Source organism: Schistocerca nitens, chromosome 8 (genome assembly GCF_023898315.1).
Source record: "Schistocerca nitens isolate TAMUIC-IGC-003100 chromosome 8, iqSchNite1.1, whole genome shotgun sequence".
NCBI classification, from domain to species: domain Eukaryota; kingdom Metazoa; phylum Arthropoda; class Insecta; order Orthoptera; family Acrididae; genus Schistocerca; species Schistocerca nitens.
Window position 1 is genome coordinate 41,261,704 of NC_064621.1, and position 15,073 is coordinate 41,276,776.

General features: G+C 43.1%; 1 protein-coding gene across 1 annotated transcript in view; it reads left to right on the forward strand.

Moving 5' to 3' along the window:
* Window positions 1-15,073, forward strand: part of LOC126199059 (UDP-glucosyltransferase 2-like) — a 201,678-nt gene that overhangs the window by 84,654 nt on the left and 101,951 nt on the right. The window lies entirely within an intron of this gene.

Sequence of the window (15,073 nt, forward strand, 5' to 3'; positions counted from 1 at the left end):
TGAAACAGCGCTTTTGAAACTTCTTTTTAAGATGATTTTACTTACTTGGACTGAAATAACTGAGAAGTTGGAACTTCTTAATTTATTTTTGAACTGCTGAGTGAAATTGAACGTACTGTCACTTTGCTATTCTTTATCATCTCAACACTGACCTACAGAATTTTCCCTGACAAATACAACTCAAACTTCTACTATTCATTAATTACCCACAATATTCAAGGATAACGCGATCTGACTGCTTTAAAATTAACTCAAGAGTATGGCCCTGAATAAGAAGAAATCCTAACAATAACCTATACATTACATAAGTCACTTACCTCGCAAAAATCTTCATTACACGAACTACTGCAATACAGGAAGCGCCAATACAGCCAACTAAATAAAAGATTCTAACTACTGAAGGCTCTAACTATTAATAGGGATGTAGTTAGCAAAGGAAAGATTTTGTTGCAGAGAAAACAGTGTATTTATCTTCATAATGTGACAACCAATTCAAAAATTATATAATCGACCGTGACATCCAGTTCCAAAAATTATATAATCATGAATAACATTTAATCTCCAAATCGGACACGTCCAGATCGTGCACTTTCGCTAACACTTCAAATCTCTAACCTCCATCAATGCTAACTACTCACTTCCAGCCTCCATCACTGCTGGCTGTTCACCTCAAACTTCCATCACTGCTGACTGTTCACCTCAAACTGCAAGTCCGACCAGCCACAGAGCCTCTTACAGACTGCCACATAACAGTCAGGGATTTAATACATAGCGCTACTTGCAGTTTATTAAGTTTACTAAGTGGGAAAGTGCGGAAAAGTTAGTTCAGCATCTTATGGAAAAGCACGTCCTCGGTACAAAATAAACGTGTCATGTCCTCACATACGTTGCTCCAGAACACATAGCATTTCTCGTGTCACCAGCTATCGATGGCCCTTAAAAATTACATTCTGTAATCGGAAAAGTCTGTAGTTAGTGGAATAACACAGTAGATAATGAAGTATTGCATAATAACCCTACGGCAAAATACTCTCCTCTTTATGTACTATCATTTGCCAATATCTCATTTCGATGTCTCAAACAGTTTATCAAATATGAGGAATGCTGCGGATATTTCACTCTGGCTTTATCGCTGGTTCGGTGCGATCGTAAATGAATGTGCTACGTCAGATCAATTTTCTCGAGATTGCGGCAAATAGAGACCTGCACAAAGCCTAAAGAAAAAATAAGTTAGCTAAAATTCATACGCAGCAACATATTACGTAATACGCACCAAGCGCAAAATCATAGTGACCCCTGTTTTTCATTGCAATCTTTTTCGAATTTCTCGCAGTGCCTTACTTACACGTAAATATCACAATAACTATGACTATTAACGAAATGATGGGCACATCGTAATGAACCTGACATACAAAGCTACAAGTAAAGCAAAAATTAATTTTTTTTACCGAATAGCTTCTGTATAATCGTTTCGGAAACATTGCAGTGCGTGTGCAAGATTCTGTCATCGCCGACGAGAGACCGCCAAGAGAGCGTTTGCCAATGCACAGAATGCTTCAGGAAAAGTAAAAGCGAGGAAAACTAAGTAAGGGTGTAAGAAGGCAACCGCCTTGCGACTTGCCTGGAAATATGTAAGCAGGTGATTGCGAAAACATAAATGAGTCGATAGAATTGGAATGTCAGGACGACACTAATAATCGCTTGAGATTTCTCGTGGATAGTGAAGCGCAAATAGTCGTAATATGGAGAAGTGGTAGAGAGAAGCGCAAAATATAATTCTGTCGAACGTATTAAGATTTAGGGAATCACTGAAACGCTTGCAAGTACAGAGGGCATTGTGACCCTCGGATTACTAATAGGAAGCGGACTGCAAGTGAGGCGTTGCATCCACGTAATTGGAGAAGATGTCGATCTTCCGTTTGAAGGTCTGGTGCGCCGACACTTTCTCAAGGAAAATGGAGTCGTAGTCAGTTACATCACAGGAAGCCTGTGGATTCGCGGGGAACGGATCGGAATGAAGACGGTGTAAGAGTGTGTGCACAGTGCAGAGCTGCCAGTACAGGAAAGAGGAAACTCTTCCAGAAAAAGCTCAGACGCTGAGCGAAAGACGTGCAGTGATTTGAAGACGGAGTCACAGGGCGAGCTCCGCACAGTACGTTCAGGAGAAAGAGGAGGCTCTTTCGAGAAAGGATTGAGGGCGACACGAGAAACTCGTTGAAAGACGAGGGAGAGTACGTCAGAAGGACACAGCATTTGTCAAAATACGTCAGAGGCAGGCCACAGGAACTGCCGGAGACAAGCAATAAGGGCGCAAGCCAATTGTTAGAGCCCGAAGGGAACGGCTGTGCCGAATACAAATAGGGGTAAACAAAATGAGAGAGGCTATCATTCCGAAACAGGAGACCACCAAGGGCGTTTATCTACCTGAGCTATTACAGACGCTCACGGTTAGCAGAAGAAGCAGTTCCAAGAGGGCTTCATTGCGAGAATCCTTCAGAGTGAATCGTATCAGTAAAAACAAGCCACAGCTCAGAGGGAGAATAAGTCGACTAACGGATAGTATTCGAGTAAGTCACCTGTACGCAGAAGAGAAAGTAGCAATTATAGAACCACGCACCATGATAAGTTATTTTATACAGGTAGTATCATGTACGAAGTTAAACTGCTACCACAAACACAAAATGATGTGCTCCAGGAAGAAAAAAATACACAAATAAATAAAAAATGAGAAAGAAATAAAGAATTTATATACACATATAACTTGCATCAGCGCACATATAGGCACAGAAAAAAATATCTGGAAGTAAAGCCTGAGACAGTTGGCAACACTTACAGAAACTAATAACACTATAAACACTGAAAATGGCAGTTAAAGTGCTGTATGCTGAAAACAGTGACCAAAAGGAAAACTGCAAACTTTTAATCAGTTTGTCACCTGATAGAAAACTGTTTGGCTTAAAAATAACAAATTACACACTGAGGTGTAAGTAACTTTCCATTTTAATATAAAAAGCTTGATGACCTGTTTTAAATCTGTAATGCATAGGTGCAAACGATAACCTGTCTGTGCAAACGAAAAAATAGTCTAATATTTCAGGACACATACTGAAGGTGCGTTGTAACTAAAGCAAAACGCGTCTGGACGCTGAAGATAAATAAAGAAAATGTGATGTGCAGTATGCAAAAGGCGTGTTTATTTTGAACTACTGAAATTAAAATACAGCTGCAGCGAAAAAGGCCAGCACAAGACTCTTGTTAACTGAAAAGATGTTAGAGGGTGGCACAGTAGCATGAAGCAAAACTGGATGGAGCTTTGCATTAATTTTGATTCTGAAAAAGATGGATTGCAGCAGCCAGATGGAAGTGGCAAATAGTTGCGTACTACAGTCGACTGAAAGGGAGCGTACTACAGGCGACTGAATGAGATCTCTCTAAATTCAATATATATGTGTTGCGAAGTTCTTCTCGATCCTCTGTTTAGCGAAGGGCTATTGTCAAGTCTTGTTAGAGGAACAGGATTTACAAAAGACGGCTTTCAGTGCGCTGTATGGACATTATGAGTACAAATGAATGCTCATGAGTTTTAAAACAGCTCCACGTACGTTTCAGAGATCGATGATTTGCGTTTTGACGGGATTACAAAGTGAAAAGTTGCTCAGGTGGTAATATTTGACTGACAGATGTATATGAAAGACATAGATTCCACATTTTAAAGCTGCAGGTGAGCAAGCGTGAATTGTAGCAAAAGGAAGTGCGCTATTTGCGCCTTACACTATCGCCTGAGGCCAGACTCAAAGGAGGTCGAAGTGATGCAGGCGTATCCACAACCCAAAACAATGGAACAGTTAGAAGTGTATTAGCATTCTTGGGATAATACTCTTGGGATAATACCAGTGCTTTAGAAGCAACTTCAGCAAAATCAGGAAGGCTCTACACGAATTACTAAAAGAAAGACACCGGAGGTGTCGAGCAGGAAAACGCGTTTCAGCGTTTGAAGGAGAAGCTGATCAGCCCGCCTGTACTACAGAATCCAGAATCTGAAAAGAACTTTATGATTACCACGGGCGCTAGCCAGTCGTGCATCAGCACGGCTTTAGAAAGCATCGCTCCTGCGAAACGCAAGTCGCCCTTTTTTCACATATCATCTTGCGAACCATGGATGAAGGATATCAGACGGATGCCATATTCCTTGACTTCCGGAAAGCGTCTGACTCGGTGCCCCACTGCAGACTCCTACTAAGGTACGAGCATATGGGATTGGTTCCCAAGTATGTGAGTGGCTTGAAGACTTCTTAAGTAATAGAACCCAGTACGTTGTCCTCGATGGTGAGTGTTCATCGGAGGTGAGGGTATCATCTGGAGTGCCCCAGGGAAGTGTGGTAGGTCCGCTGTTGTTTTCTATCTACATAAATGATATTTTGGATAGGGTGGATAGCAATGTGCGGCTGTTTGCTGATGATGCTATGGTGTACGGGAAGGTGTTGTCGTTGAGTGACTGTAGGAGGATACAAGATGACTTGGACAGGATTTGTGATTGGTGTAAAGAATGGCAGCTAACTCTAAATATAGATAAATGTAAATTAATGCAGATGAATAGGAAAAAGAATACCGTAATGTTTGAATACTCCATTAGTAGTGTAGCGCTTGGCACAGTCACGTTGATTAAATATTTGGGTGTAACATTGCAGAGCGATATGAAGTGGGACAAGCATGTAATGACAGTTGTGGGGAAGGCGGATAGTCGTCTTCGGTTCACTGGTAGAATTTTGGGAAGATGTGGTTCATCTGCAAAGGAGACCGCTTATAAAACACTAATACGACCTATTCTTGAGTACTGCTCGAGCGTTTGGGATCCTATCAGGTCGGATTGAGGGAGGACATAGAAGTAGTTCAGAGGCGGGCTGTTAGGCTTGTTACTGGTAGGTTTGATCATCACGCGAGTCTTACGGAAATGCTTCAGGAACTCGGGTGGGAGTCTTTGGAGGAAAGGGGGCGTTCTTTTCGTGAATCTCTACTGAGGAAATTTAGAGAACCAGCATTTGAGGCTGACTGCAGTACAATTTTACTGCCGCCAACTTACATTTCGCGGAAAGACCACAAAGATAAGATAAGAGAGATTAGGGCTTGTACAGAGGCATTTTTCCCTCGTTCTGTTTGGGAGTGGAACAGGAAGAGAAGATGCTAGTTGTGGTACGAGGTACCCTCCGCCACGTACCGTATGGTGGATTGCGGAGTATGTATGTAGATGTAGATGTAGATGTAGATGTAGATGTAGAGTATCGGAGCAGTTTGAGTCAGGGAAAAAATTAGAAGTCGCTTACCTGCCGCGCATGCCTTGAGGACATCGAACCGGGCAGAAAGGGGGTACAGTACGATTGAGAGGACGATGTCAGCCATTTGTTGGGCAATGTAATATTTTAGAGCATGTGTTTAGAAGTTGCTGATATGCAGAAATTTCCTGATATGTACAGATCATAAATCCCTAAAATGGGTAGTTTGTATATGAGATGTATGAAGTTTAAATTAAAGCTGGAAGAATAATGCTGCCAGATAATGTCCAAGAGTGGCAAAAGGAACTAAGTTACAGACACATTCTCGCGAGTGAGAGAGGTCAGGTCGGCTGGTGCGCGACTTGAAGGCGACAGCAGCTTACGTAAGGGCACAGTAGGAACAGAAGCGAGGCCGGGGACCCACCAGCAGGCGACGACAGCGGGGCTGTTGACCCACGAGGACACGTGGCAAGCGCTGCGACGAGGACTCGCTCGGTACCTGAGGCTGCTGAGCTCAGAACAGTAGACAATTGTGTTTGTGTCAGAGATAGATAAAAGCGAGAAAGAAGAAATCAGGGAAAATAAAAAAAGTCAAATTTAAAAATTTCATGATGCACTCACTAGAGGACACCAGGCGATTAGGAAGAACCTGTGAGCAAATAAGAAAGTACCGGTGTGGAGCAGTATCAAGAGAGATATAGAAGAATATGTCCAGAAATAAGAAAGTTGACAAAAGAATGAGCTTATTACGGAACACTCAAAGCTGCCTGTAGAGATCACAAAGACGCCTGAACACGTTTTCGAAAGGCTTGATATTGACGTAGTAGGTCCATTAAATCAGACGGACAGAGGAAACCAGTACATCTTTAGGTTTCAGGATGCACGGACGAACTTTATGGTAACTGAAAATTACTGACGGGCAAGGTGCCGACACATTAGCGTGGGTGCTAGTTGAGAAAATTATACTGACGTTCGGAATACTATCAGTATTGTCAAGTGAAATTGGAAGTATTTTCATGAACAAAACTATGTAAAGAGTATGTAAACTTTCGCGTCTCGAGAAGGTACAGTCTACCAGCTACCATCCTGAAACCGACGGAGCGTTATAGATGTCACGTCGTTCTTTAACGGAGGCGTCGGGACACTATATGAGCAGACTTAGACGGGGGCAATCGGGTTCTATTTGCGGTTTTTGCGTATAATACGACACAGTACAGTGAGACACGATGCAAGCCACATGAATCGTTCTTTAGAAGAACATTTAACATTCCAGAAATACTACAGGAAGATCTCGCTGGACTGAGGTATGATTTTGATGATTATGTGACAGAGCTAGAGGAGAGCATTCAAGACATGCATTGATGTGCGATAGAACAGAACGCACAACGTATCATAAAGAATAAGGAATACTGCGATAGGACACAGAATCGAAAGAAATTCTGTTGTACCAGCTACTGTGGGAGTCAGCAGTGACACAAACAAGGAAAGAGAGAAGTTGCGATGGCCAGTATCAGGAATCCAAAACAATCACTTGAAGATTAAAGAAACTCTTTATTTTTAGAAATAAAATGAAAGTACCGGTGTGGAGCAGTATCAAGAGAGATATACACTCCTGGAAATTGAAATAAGAACACCGTGAATTCATTGTCCCAGGAAGGGGAAACTTTATTGAGACATTTCTGGGGTCAGATACATCACATGATCACACTGACAGAACCACAGGCACATAGACACAGGCAACAGAGCATGCACAATGTCGGCACTAGTACAGTGTATATCCACCTTTCGCAGCAATGCAGGCTGCTATTCTCCCATGGAGACGATCGTAGAGATGCTGGATGTAGTCCTGTGGAACGGCTTGCCATGCCATTTCCACCTGGCGCCTCAGTTGGACCAGCGTTCGTGCTGGACCTGCAGACCGCGTGAGACGACGCTTCATCCAGTCCCAAACATGCTCAATGGGGGACAGATCCGGAGATCTTGCTGGCCAGGGTAGTTGACTTACACCTTCTAGAGCACGTTGGGTGGCACGGGATACATGCGGACGTGCATTGTCCTGTTGGAACAGCAAGTTCCCTTGCCGGTCTAGGAATGGTAGAACGATGGGTTCGATGACGGTTTGGATGTACCGTGCACTATTCAGTGTCCCCTCGACGATCACCAGTGGTGTACGGCCAGTGTAGGAGATCGCTCCCCACACCATGATGCCGGGTGTTGGCCCTGTGTGCCTCGGTCGTATGCAGTCCTGATTGTGGCGCTCACCTGCACGGCGCCAAACACGCATACGACCATCACTGGCACCAAGGCAGAAGCGACTCTCATCGCTGAAGACGACACGTCTCCATTCGTCCCTCCATTCACGCCTGTCGCGACACCACTGGAGGCGGGCTGCACGATGTTGGGGCGTGAGCGGAAGACGGCCTAACGGTGTGCGGGACCGTAGCCCAGCTTCATGGAGACGGTTGCGAATGGTCCTCGCCGATACCCCAGGAGCAACAGTGTCCCTAATTTGCTGGGAAGTGGCGGTGCGGTCTCCTACGGCACTGCGTAGGATCCTACGGTCTTGGCGTGCATCCGTGCGTCGCTGCGGTCCGGTCCCAGGTCGACGGGCACGTGCACCTTCCGCCGACCACTGGCGACAACATCGATGTACTGTGGAGACCTCACGCCCCACGTGTTGAGCAATTCGGCGGTACGTCCACCCGGCCTCCCGCATGCCCACTATACGCCCTCGCTCAAAGTCCGTCAACTGCACATACGGTTCACGTCCACGCTGTCGCGGCATGCTACCAGTGTTAAAGACTGCGATGGAGCTCCGTATGCCACGGCAAACTGGCTGACACTGACGGCGGCGGTGCACATATGCTGCGCAGCTAGCGCCATTCGACGGCCAACACCGCGGTTCCTGGTGTGTCCGCTGTGCCGTGCGTGTGATCATTGCTTGTACAGCCCTCTCGCAGTGTCCGGAGCAAGTATGGTGGGTCTGACACACCGGTGTCAATGTGTTTTTTCCATTTCCAGGAGTGTAGAAGAATATGTCCAGAAATAAGAAAGTTGTCAAAAGAATGAGCTTATTACGGAACACACAAAGCTGCCTGTAGAGATCACAAAGACGCCTGAACACGTTTTCGAAAGGCTTGATATTGACCTAGTAGGTCCATTAAATCAGACGGACAGAGGAAACCAGTACATCCTTAGGTTTCAGGATGCACGGCCGAACTTTATGGTAACTGAAAATTACTGACGGGCAAGGTGCTGACACATTAGCGTGGGTGCTTCCTTTGCCCCCTACATACAAGTGATTTAGTTACTATTACTACTCGCAGAACACAGGATAAGTAAAACGACTTCCTGTTACAAGAGAACCTCCCCATCGCACCCGCCTCGGATTTAGTTATAAGTTGGCACAGTGGATAGGCCTTGAAAAACTAAACACATATCAATCGAAAAAACAGGAAGAAGTTGTGTGGAACTATGAAAAAAGTAAGCAAAATATACAAACAGAGTAGTTCATCAGCAAGATAGGCAAGATCAAGGATAGGGTGAGCTCAGGAGCTCCGTGGTCCCGTGGTTAGCGTGAGCAGCTGCGGAACGAGAGATCCTTGGTTCAAGTCTTACATCCAGCGAAAAGTTTACTTTCTTTATTTTCGCAAAGTTATGATCTGTCCGTTCGTTCATTGACGTCTCTGTTCCCTGTAATAAGTTTAGTGTCTGTGTTTTGCGACCGCACCGCAAAACAGTGCGATTGGTAGACGAAAGGACGTGCCTCTCCAATGGGAACCGGAAACATTTGATCGCAAGGTCATAGATCAACCGATTCCTCGACAGGAAAACACGTCTGATATATCCTATACGACACTGGTGACGGCATGTGCGTCACATGACAGGAATATGTTGTCGACCCGCCTAACTCGTACACTTGGCGAATGGGTAAAAAGGTTTTCTTGTGGATATGATAATCACTCCCCAAAAAGTGATGAAAACATAAGAGTTTGTCACATAAACTGCAACAAATGAATGCAACAGTTTCACAGTCGCACAGTTTCCCTGTGCTCTGTCAAAACATATGTTTTTTACGTTTTCAAATTTTTCCGTGTGTAGACCGTCAAATCCTGCATATGTCCAAGCAAATCTGAACATGTCCTGGAATTTTGGAGAGTGAAGTTGATTACATGTGATTGCTTGGACTTTGATAATTGTCTGAAAATAAAAAATTAAACTTTTCACTCGAGGGAATATTCGAACCAAGGACCTCTCGTTCCGCAGCTGCTCACGCTAACCACGGGACCAAGGCGCTCCTGAGCGCACCCTCTCCTTGATGTTGCCTATCTTGCGCACGGACTATTCAGCTTGTATATTTTGCTTTTTTTTTCATAGTTCCACACAACTTCTTCCTGTTTTCTCGATTGATCTGTGTTCAGTTTTTCAAGGTCTATCCACTGTGCCAATCATAACTAAGTCTGAGGGGGTGGGGTGGGGAGGTTCCCTTGTCAGTACTGATGCTCTTGAAGACTACAACCGAACTGGGCGGACCAGCGGTGGGTGGCTGGTTAGGCCAGTGCTGACAGGCGGCGCTGGACTCTCGTCTTCCTGGAGGTGTGGCGCACCTCGCTCTTTCCATTGGCGCGCGGGTCAGCGCCTTCTTGATACCGTTTCGCGTCATTGCGCTGGTCGGAATACAGTCGATGCTTTAGGACTGCACAAATCCCATTGCAGGGATAAGTTCTCTTTTATGATGAGAACGTATGACGAGGCAGATCATAGAAGTTACGTATGCGATGACTAGTCCTGTACACAGCAGTATGAACAAAGGGAGCTGATGTTTTAATCTGTTTGCGAAGAAATATCTTAAGGTTCATGTCAACAGGATGAAGGAGTTTTTTAGTATCACAGTAATCGTACTTGCAGATAACAAAGTGTATATGTTGCCATGCGCAAGTGGAAAATTACAGTGTAACTTGGAAAATTGCGAGTTATTCTAATTTAATGGAACTGACAGAGAAATTTCAGCACACTGAGGTTCTCACAAGGCGAACAATCGGATGTTGTAAAGACAGATTGGATTACTGAACATGAATGCAAAAGAGTGCAATATTGAAGAGCGTGCGCTAAAGTAGGAAAACGTGAAAAGCCACACGAGACATCTGGCACTGCATGAGACCCATATAAAGACACGAGGGATTTTAGATTTTGTGGGCAAGTACGGTAAGAGTTTATGGTTCAAATGGATCTGAGTACTATGGGACTTAACTGCTGAGGTCATCAGTCCCCCAGAACTTAGAACTACTTAAACCTAACTAACCTAAGGACGTCACAGACATCCAATCCATGCCCGAGGCAGGATTCGAACCTGCGACCGTAGCGGTCGCGCGGTTCTAGACTGTAGTGCCTTGAACCGCTCGGCCACCCCGGCCAGCGGTAAGAGTTTATCCAGAATACTGGAGCAAGATGACGCTACTTATTTAAGGCGCAGGTAGGCGAAGGTAGATGTCTTAGAAGAGAAACAGAAATAGTACCTTGAGTAGTCAAGCGATAAGCTCCATAACGAAAAACGAAGATACTATCAAGCATGGAATGAAACAACTGAGCCGCCACATAGTAGAAACTGAGAACATACTGACAAACGTTGCAGAGAACAATAATTTTGATCACTTTTAACGAACCGATAATGCAACTCACGGGCATTTCCAACGAGTTAGAGCGGGACTATGATAAGAACAGCAATCGCCAACGCTCAGAAAGGCATCCTGGAGCGGCATCTGATCAATCCATTTCAGATCGTAAAGTATCTAGAACTGATGTAAGACGTCATCAAGGACAAGCGGTCCTCTGATATCCCTGCGGCCGACAGCGGTTAGCAATTGATCAAAATTATTGATCTGGGTGTTTTCATTGCTGGAAATATCTTAAGTTACGCCTTAACTATCTCGCTAGTAGAGGACAATAGGCAAAACCCCTGTCGTCAGCAGTGAACGGAATGAAGCATCTATTCAAGTGTATTGCTCCCGCAAAGGAACTACTGCTAATTGATGACAGAAGACGGCAGCATGTGAAGTTAAGTAATGATAAGCTACTGTTTAAAAAGGCAGATCAGAGCCTGAGGATGTGCAAGCAGGTGTTTATATACTTCACGTCTGACCATGAGAGGTTTGAGGCTGCGATGTTGCAACTAGTCCGAGAAGTTCCGAAAGACTGCATGCAGAAGCAGTGTTGAAGTCTGTGAACACTGTTAAGTAATACATTGCATGGGGGCTTAATTAAAATAAATATGAAAATAATTTTAATTTTTTGCTTTATTAACTGTCTGTCCGATTACGAAGTCTCGTAAACGGTTGGCCCTGACTAGTATTATTACGCAATCTGACTGCATAGAACAACAACAGAGAATGAAATGGAATTTTTCATTAACACAATTAATTAATTAAGTCCCCAGCAACTATAAAACCTACGAAACCAAAGCACAAGTGTAACTGTTCTGTGTGTGGAAGTATGACTCAACGTACGCATCTGGCACGGTTCTTCTTCAATAACACAGGAAATTTTAAATATCATTTATACTGAATTAATTAAAGAAAATAAAAATACCATAATTACTCAAGAGAACCAGAATTACACTCTAATACAAGAACACAAGCCATATGCTTTGTTGACTGAACCTGTAATGACGCATTATTTAAGACACTGAAATAATGAAAAAAACACGGAATATTTTACCTTCATAAATATTGACGAAAAGCACTCTGATCATTACAGTATTTCCATTCGAACCATCTGCTGTCTAGCCCATCAAACAACTGCATAAAACATGGAACGACATCTCGACAAACACTGCCCACTAGCACATCTCAACACACACTGACTACTACGAGTCCTCGACAAGCACTGCCCACTACGACATCTCAATAATCACTGCCAGTGGAGGCGGCGGAACAATACTCTCTAGCGCGATCTCTGGCGCTGTGGCTCAGTGTAGCCACCTTTCATATGCCCTTCCTCCACGGGCTAGAATTTGATGGTATTTTTGCCAGCATTGGTGGTGAAAATACCACCAAATTCGTCAAAAAAAATACCGACAAAAATAAAATAAAAGATAATATTAATACATAAATATCATATAACTAGATAAAATTTTGGCTTTGCACTGACCTTTCAATAACCTAATATATAAAATACAGTAAGCAATACAAATTCTTTCATACATGTGACTTTACATAACAGTTTACACAAGTATTATGTGGTTAAATAGTTCAATCAATAGCGTCAGCAATGACGAATATGTGCAGGTAAGAGTCTCATAACTTTTCACAAACAGTAATACACAAAAAATCAGTTTATACAAATATTCACATAAACTCTTTCCATAGCCCAAGAAACAAGTAGTTGACAGTTCCAGCAGTAGCACCCAGTAATGGTCAACAGGTGCAAATACCAACAAGTGACATTTTTTCAGTAGAAACAGTCCATCAGTGGCACCCAGTAATGTTGAATAGGTGCAGACACCAACAAGTAACACCATTTCAGTATAAGCAGTTCCATTAGTGGCACCAGCAATGTTGAGCAGGTGCACACAGCAACAGGTGACATCTTTTCAGTAGAAGCAGTCCATCAGTGGCACCCAGTAATGTTGAATAGGTGCAGACACCAACGAGTAACACCATTTCAGTATAAGCAGTTCCATTAGTGGCACCAGCAATGTTGAACAGGTGCAGACACCCACAAGTAACACCATTTCAGTATAAGCAGTTCCATCAGTGGCACCAGCAATGTTGAACAGGTGCAGATATCAACAGGTGACATCTTTTCAGTAGAAGCAATCCATCAGTGGCACCAGCAATGTTGAACAGGTGCAGATATCAACAGGTGACATCTTTTCAGTAGAAGCAATCCATCAGTGGCACCCAGCAATGTTGAGCAGGTGCAGACACCAACAGGTGACATCTTTTCAGTAGAAGCAGTCCATCAGTGGCACCCAGCAATGTTGAACAGGTGCAGACACCAACAAGTGACATCATTTCAGTAGAAGCAGTCCATCAGTGGCACCCAGCAATGTTGAGCAGGTGCAGACATCAACAGGTGACATCTTTTCAGTAGAAGCAGTCCATCAGTGGCACCCAGCAATGTTGAGCAGGTGCAGACATCAACAGGTGACATCTTTTCAGTAGAAGCAGTCCATCAGTGGCACCCAGCAATGTTGAACAGGTGCAGACACCAACAAGTGACTTCATTCAGCAGAAACAGTTCCGTTAGTGGCACCCAGCAATGTTGAACAGGTGCTGACAGCAACAAGTGACATCATTTCAGTAGAAGCAATCCATCAGTGGCACCCAGCAATGTTGAACAGGTGCAGATATCAACAGGTGACATCATTTCAGTAGAAGCAGTCCATCAGTGGCACCCAGCAATGTTGAACAGGTGCTGACCGCAGTCCATTAAATTCACTATCACTAATTAGACAGTTCATCATACAAATAATAATAAACACACAAATGATATCAGATAATTGTCATATTAACTATTACAATACACAAATAGCAGTAAACCTATAATATTTATGGGTGTCAGTGCAAGCCACAACAACAAGTAAAATAATATTTAGGAGATAGGTTGGGATCACTTCTCTGGGATTATAAAAGGAAAACACACAAAACACACTCACTCATCTTTCATCCACATTTAGTGCTACTGTGTAATTGAATAGTGTTAACTGTGTAAATGCAATTCTGTCAAAATTTTATGTTCATCATGTGTATCAAGTAGTAGTGGCAGCAATGTATACCAGTCAATAATAGTTAGTCAACGTCATAGTCATCATGTCAAGACCAATGTTTGCCAAGCCAGATCAAAATGTACGGTTGCTGAACAACTGTCAGTGAGCCAAGATATGCAATTACTTCCTCTCTCAAAAAAAAGTATATACTGCTTAGTGATTTAACAAAGTGTGTGTGTAGAGAATCTTCCTTCTACTTAAGTGTTCTAGTCTGCCATCTTCATCCTCCTTGTTCCATATAGACCAACAAAAAAAAATATGCTCCTCACTTACTTAACCTCTTATCCACCAAAACTCCAATAATCATCATCATCACTTAATCTTAATACTTCAATAATACCTCTTACGTCTACATATAAACCTTATCATCAATATCATCAATAATACCTCTTCAATACGTCGATACATATAAACCTCATTTACCTTACCTCTTGTCCACGAAAACTCCAATAATCATCAACTTCACATAATCTCAATACCTCAATAATACCTCTTCAATACGTCGATACATATAAACCTCAGCACCAATATCATTTCACTTCCGTAACAACTCTTTCCTGTAGTCAGTCTCCTCGAACAAGTACAGATAAAATTCTAGTGCAAACTTCAGTTCATCATCCCATACAATCTGAAGACACAGTGTCCACACACAACCTCTGTGTAATCCATCTGACCCAAATCTTGTACTCATTATAAATTATAAGATACATTTTGGTTCCTTGTCCATCATTAAATAAAAGAAATGCATACATGACCTCTAACAGACTTTAGTTCGAATAACTCTCAGTAAGTAAGTACGAGTACGAAGTGTGAATAATCGTGATTTTTCACAGTGTGTACACCAATTCAAGAATTATGGCAAACAGAAGCAAACATGTGGAGTATTTTTTGTGTCGAGTGTCATTTCCTATTTCAATTGCTCACAAAGAATGCAGTGTAATAACTGTCAATGGTCTAAACCTAGTGTTGGTGGGTCATGTCGTTAGCTTCCTTCCTAGTAACATAAATTTATACAGCTTCCATAAAACCTCCAGCT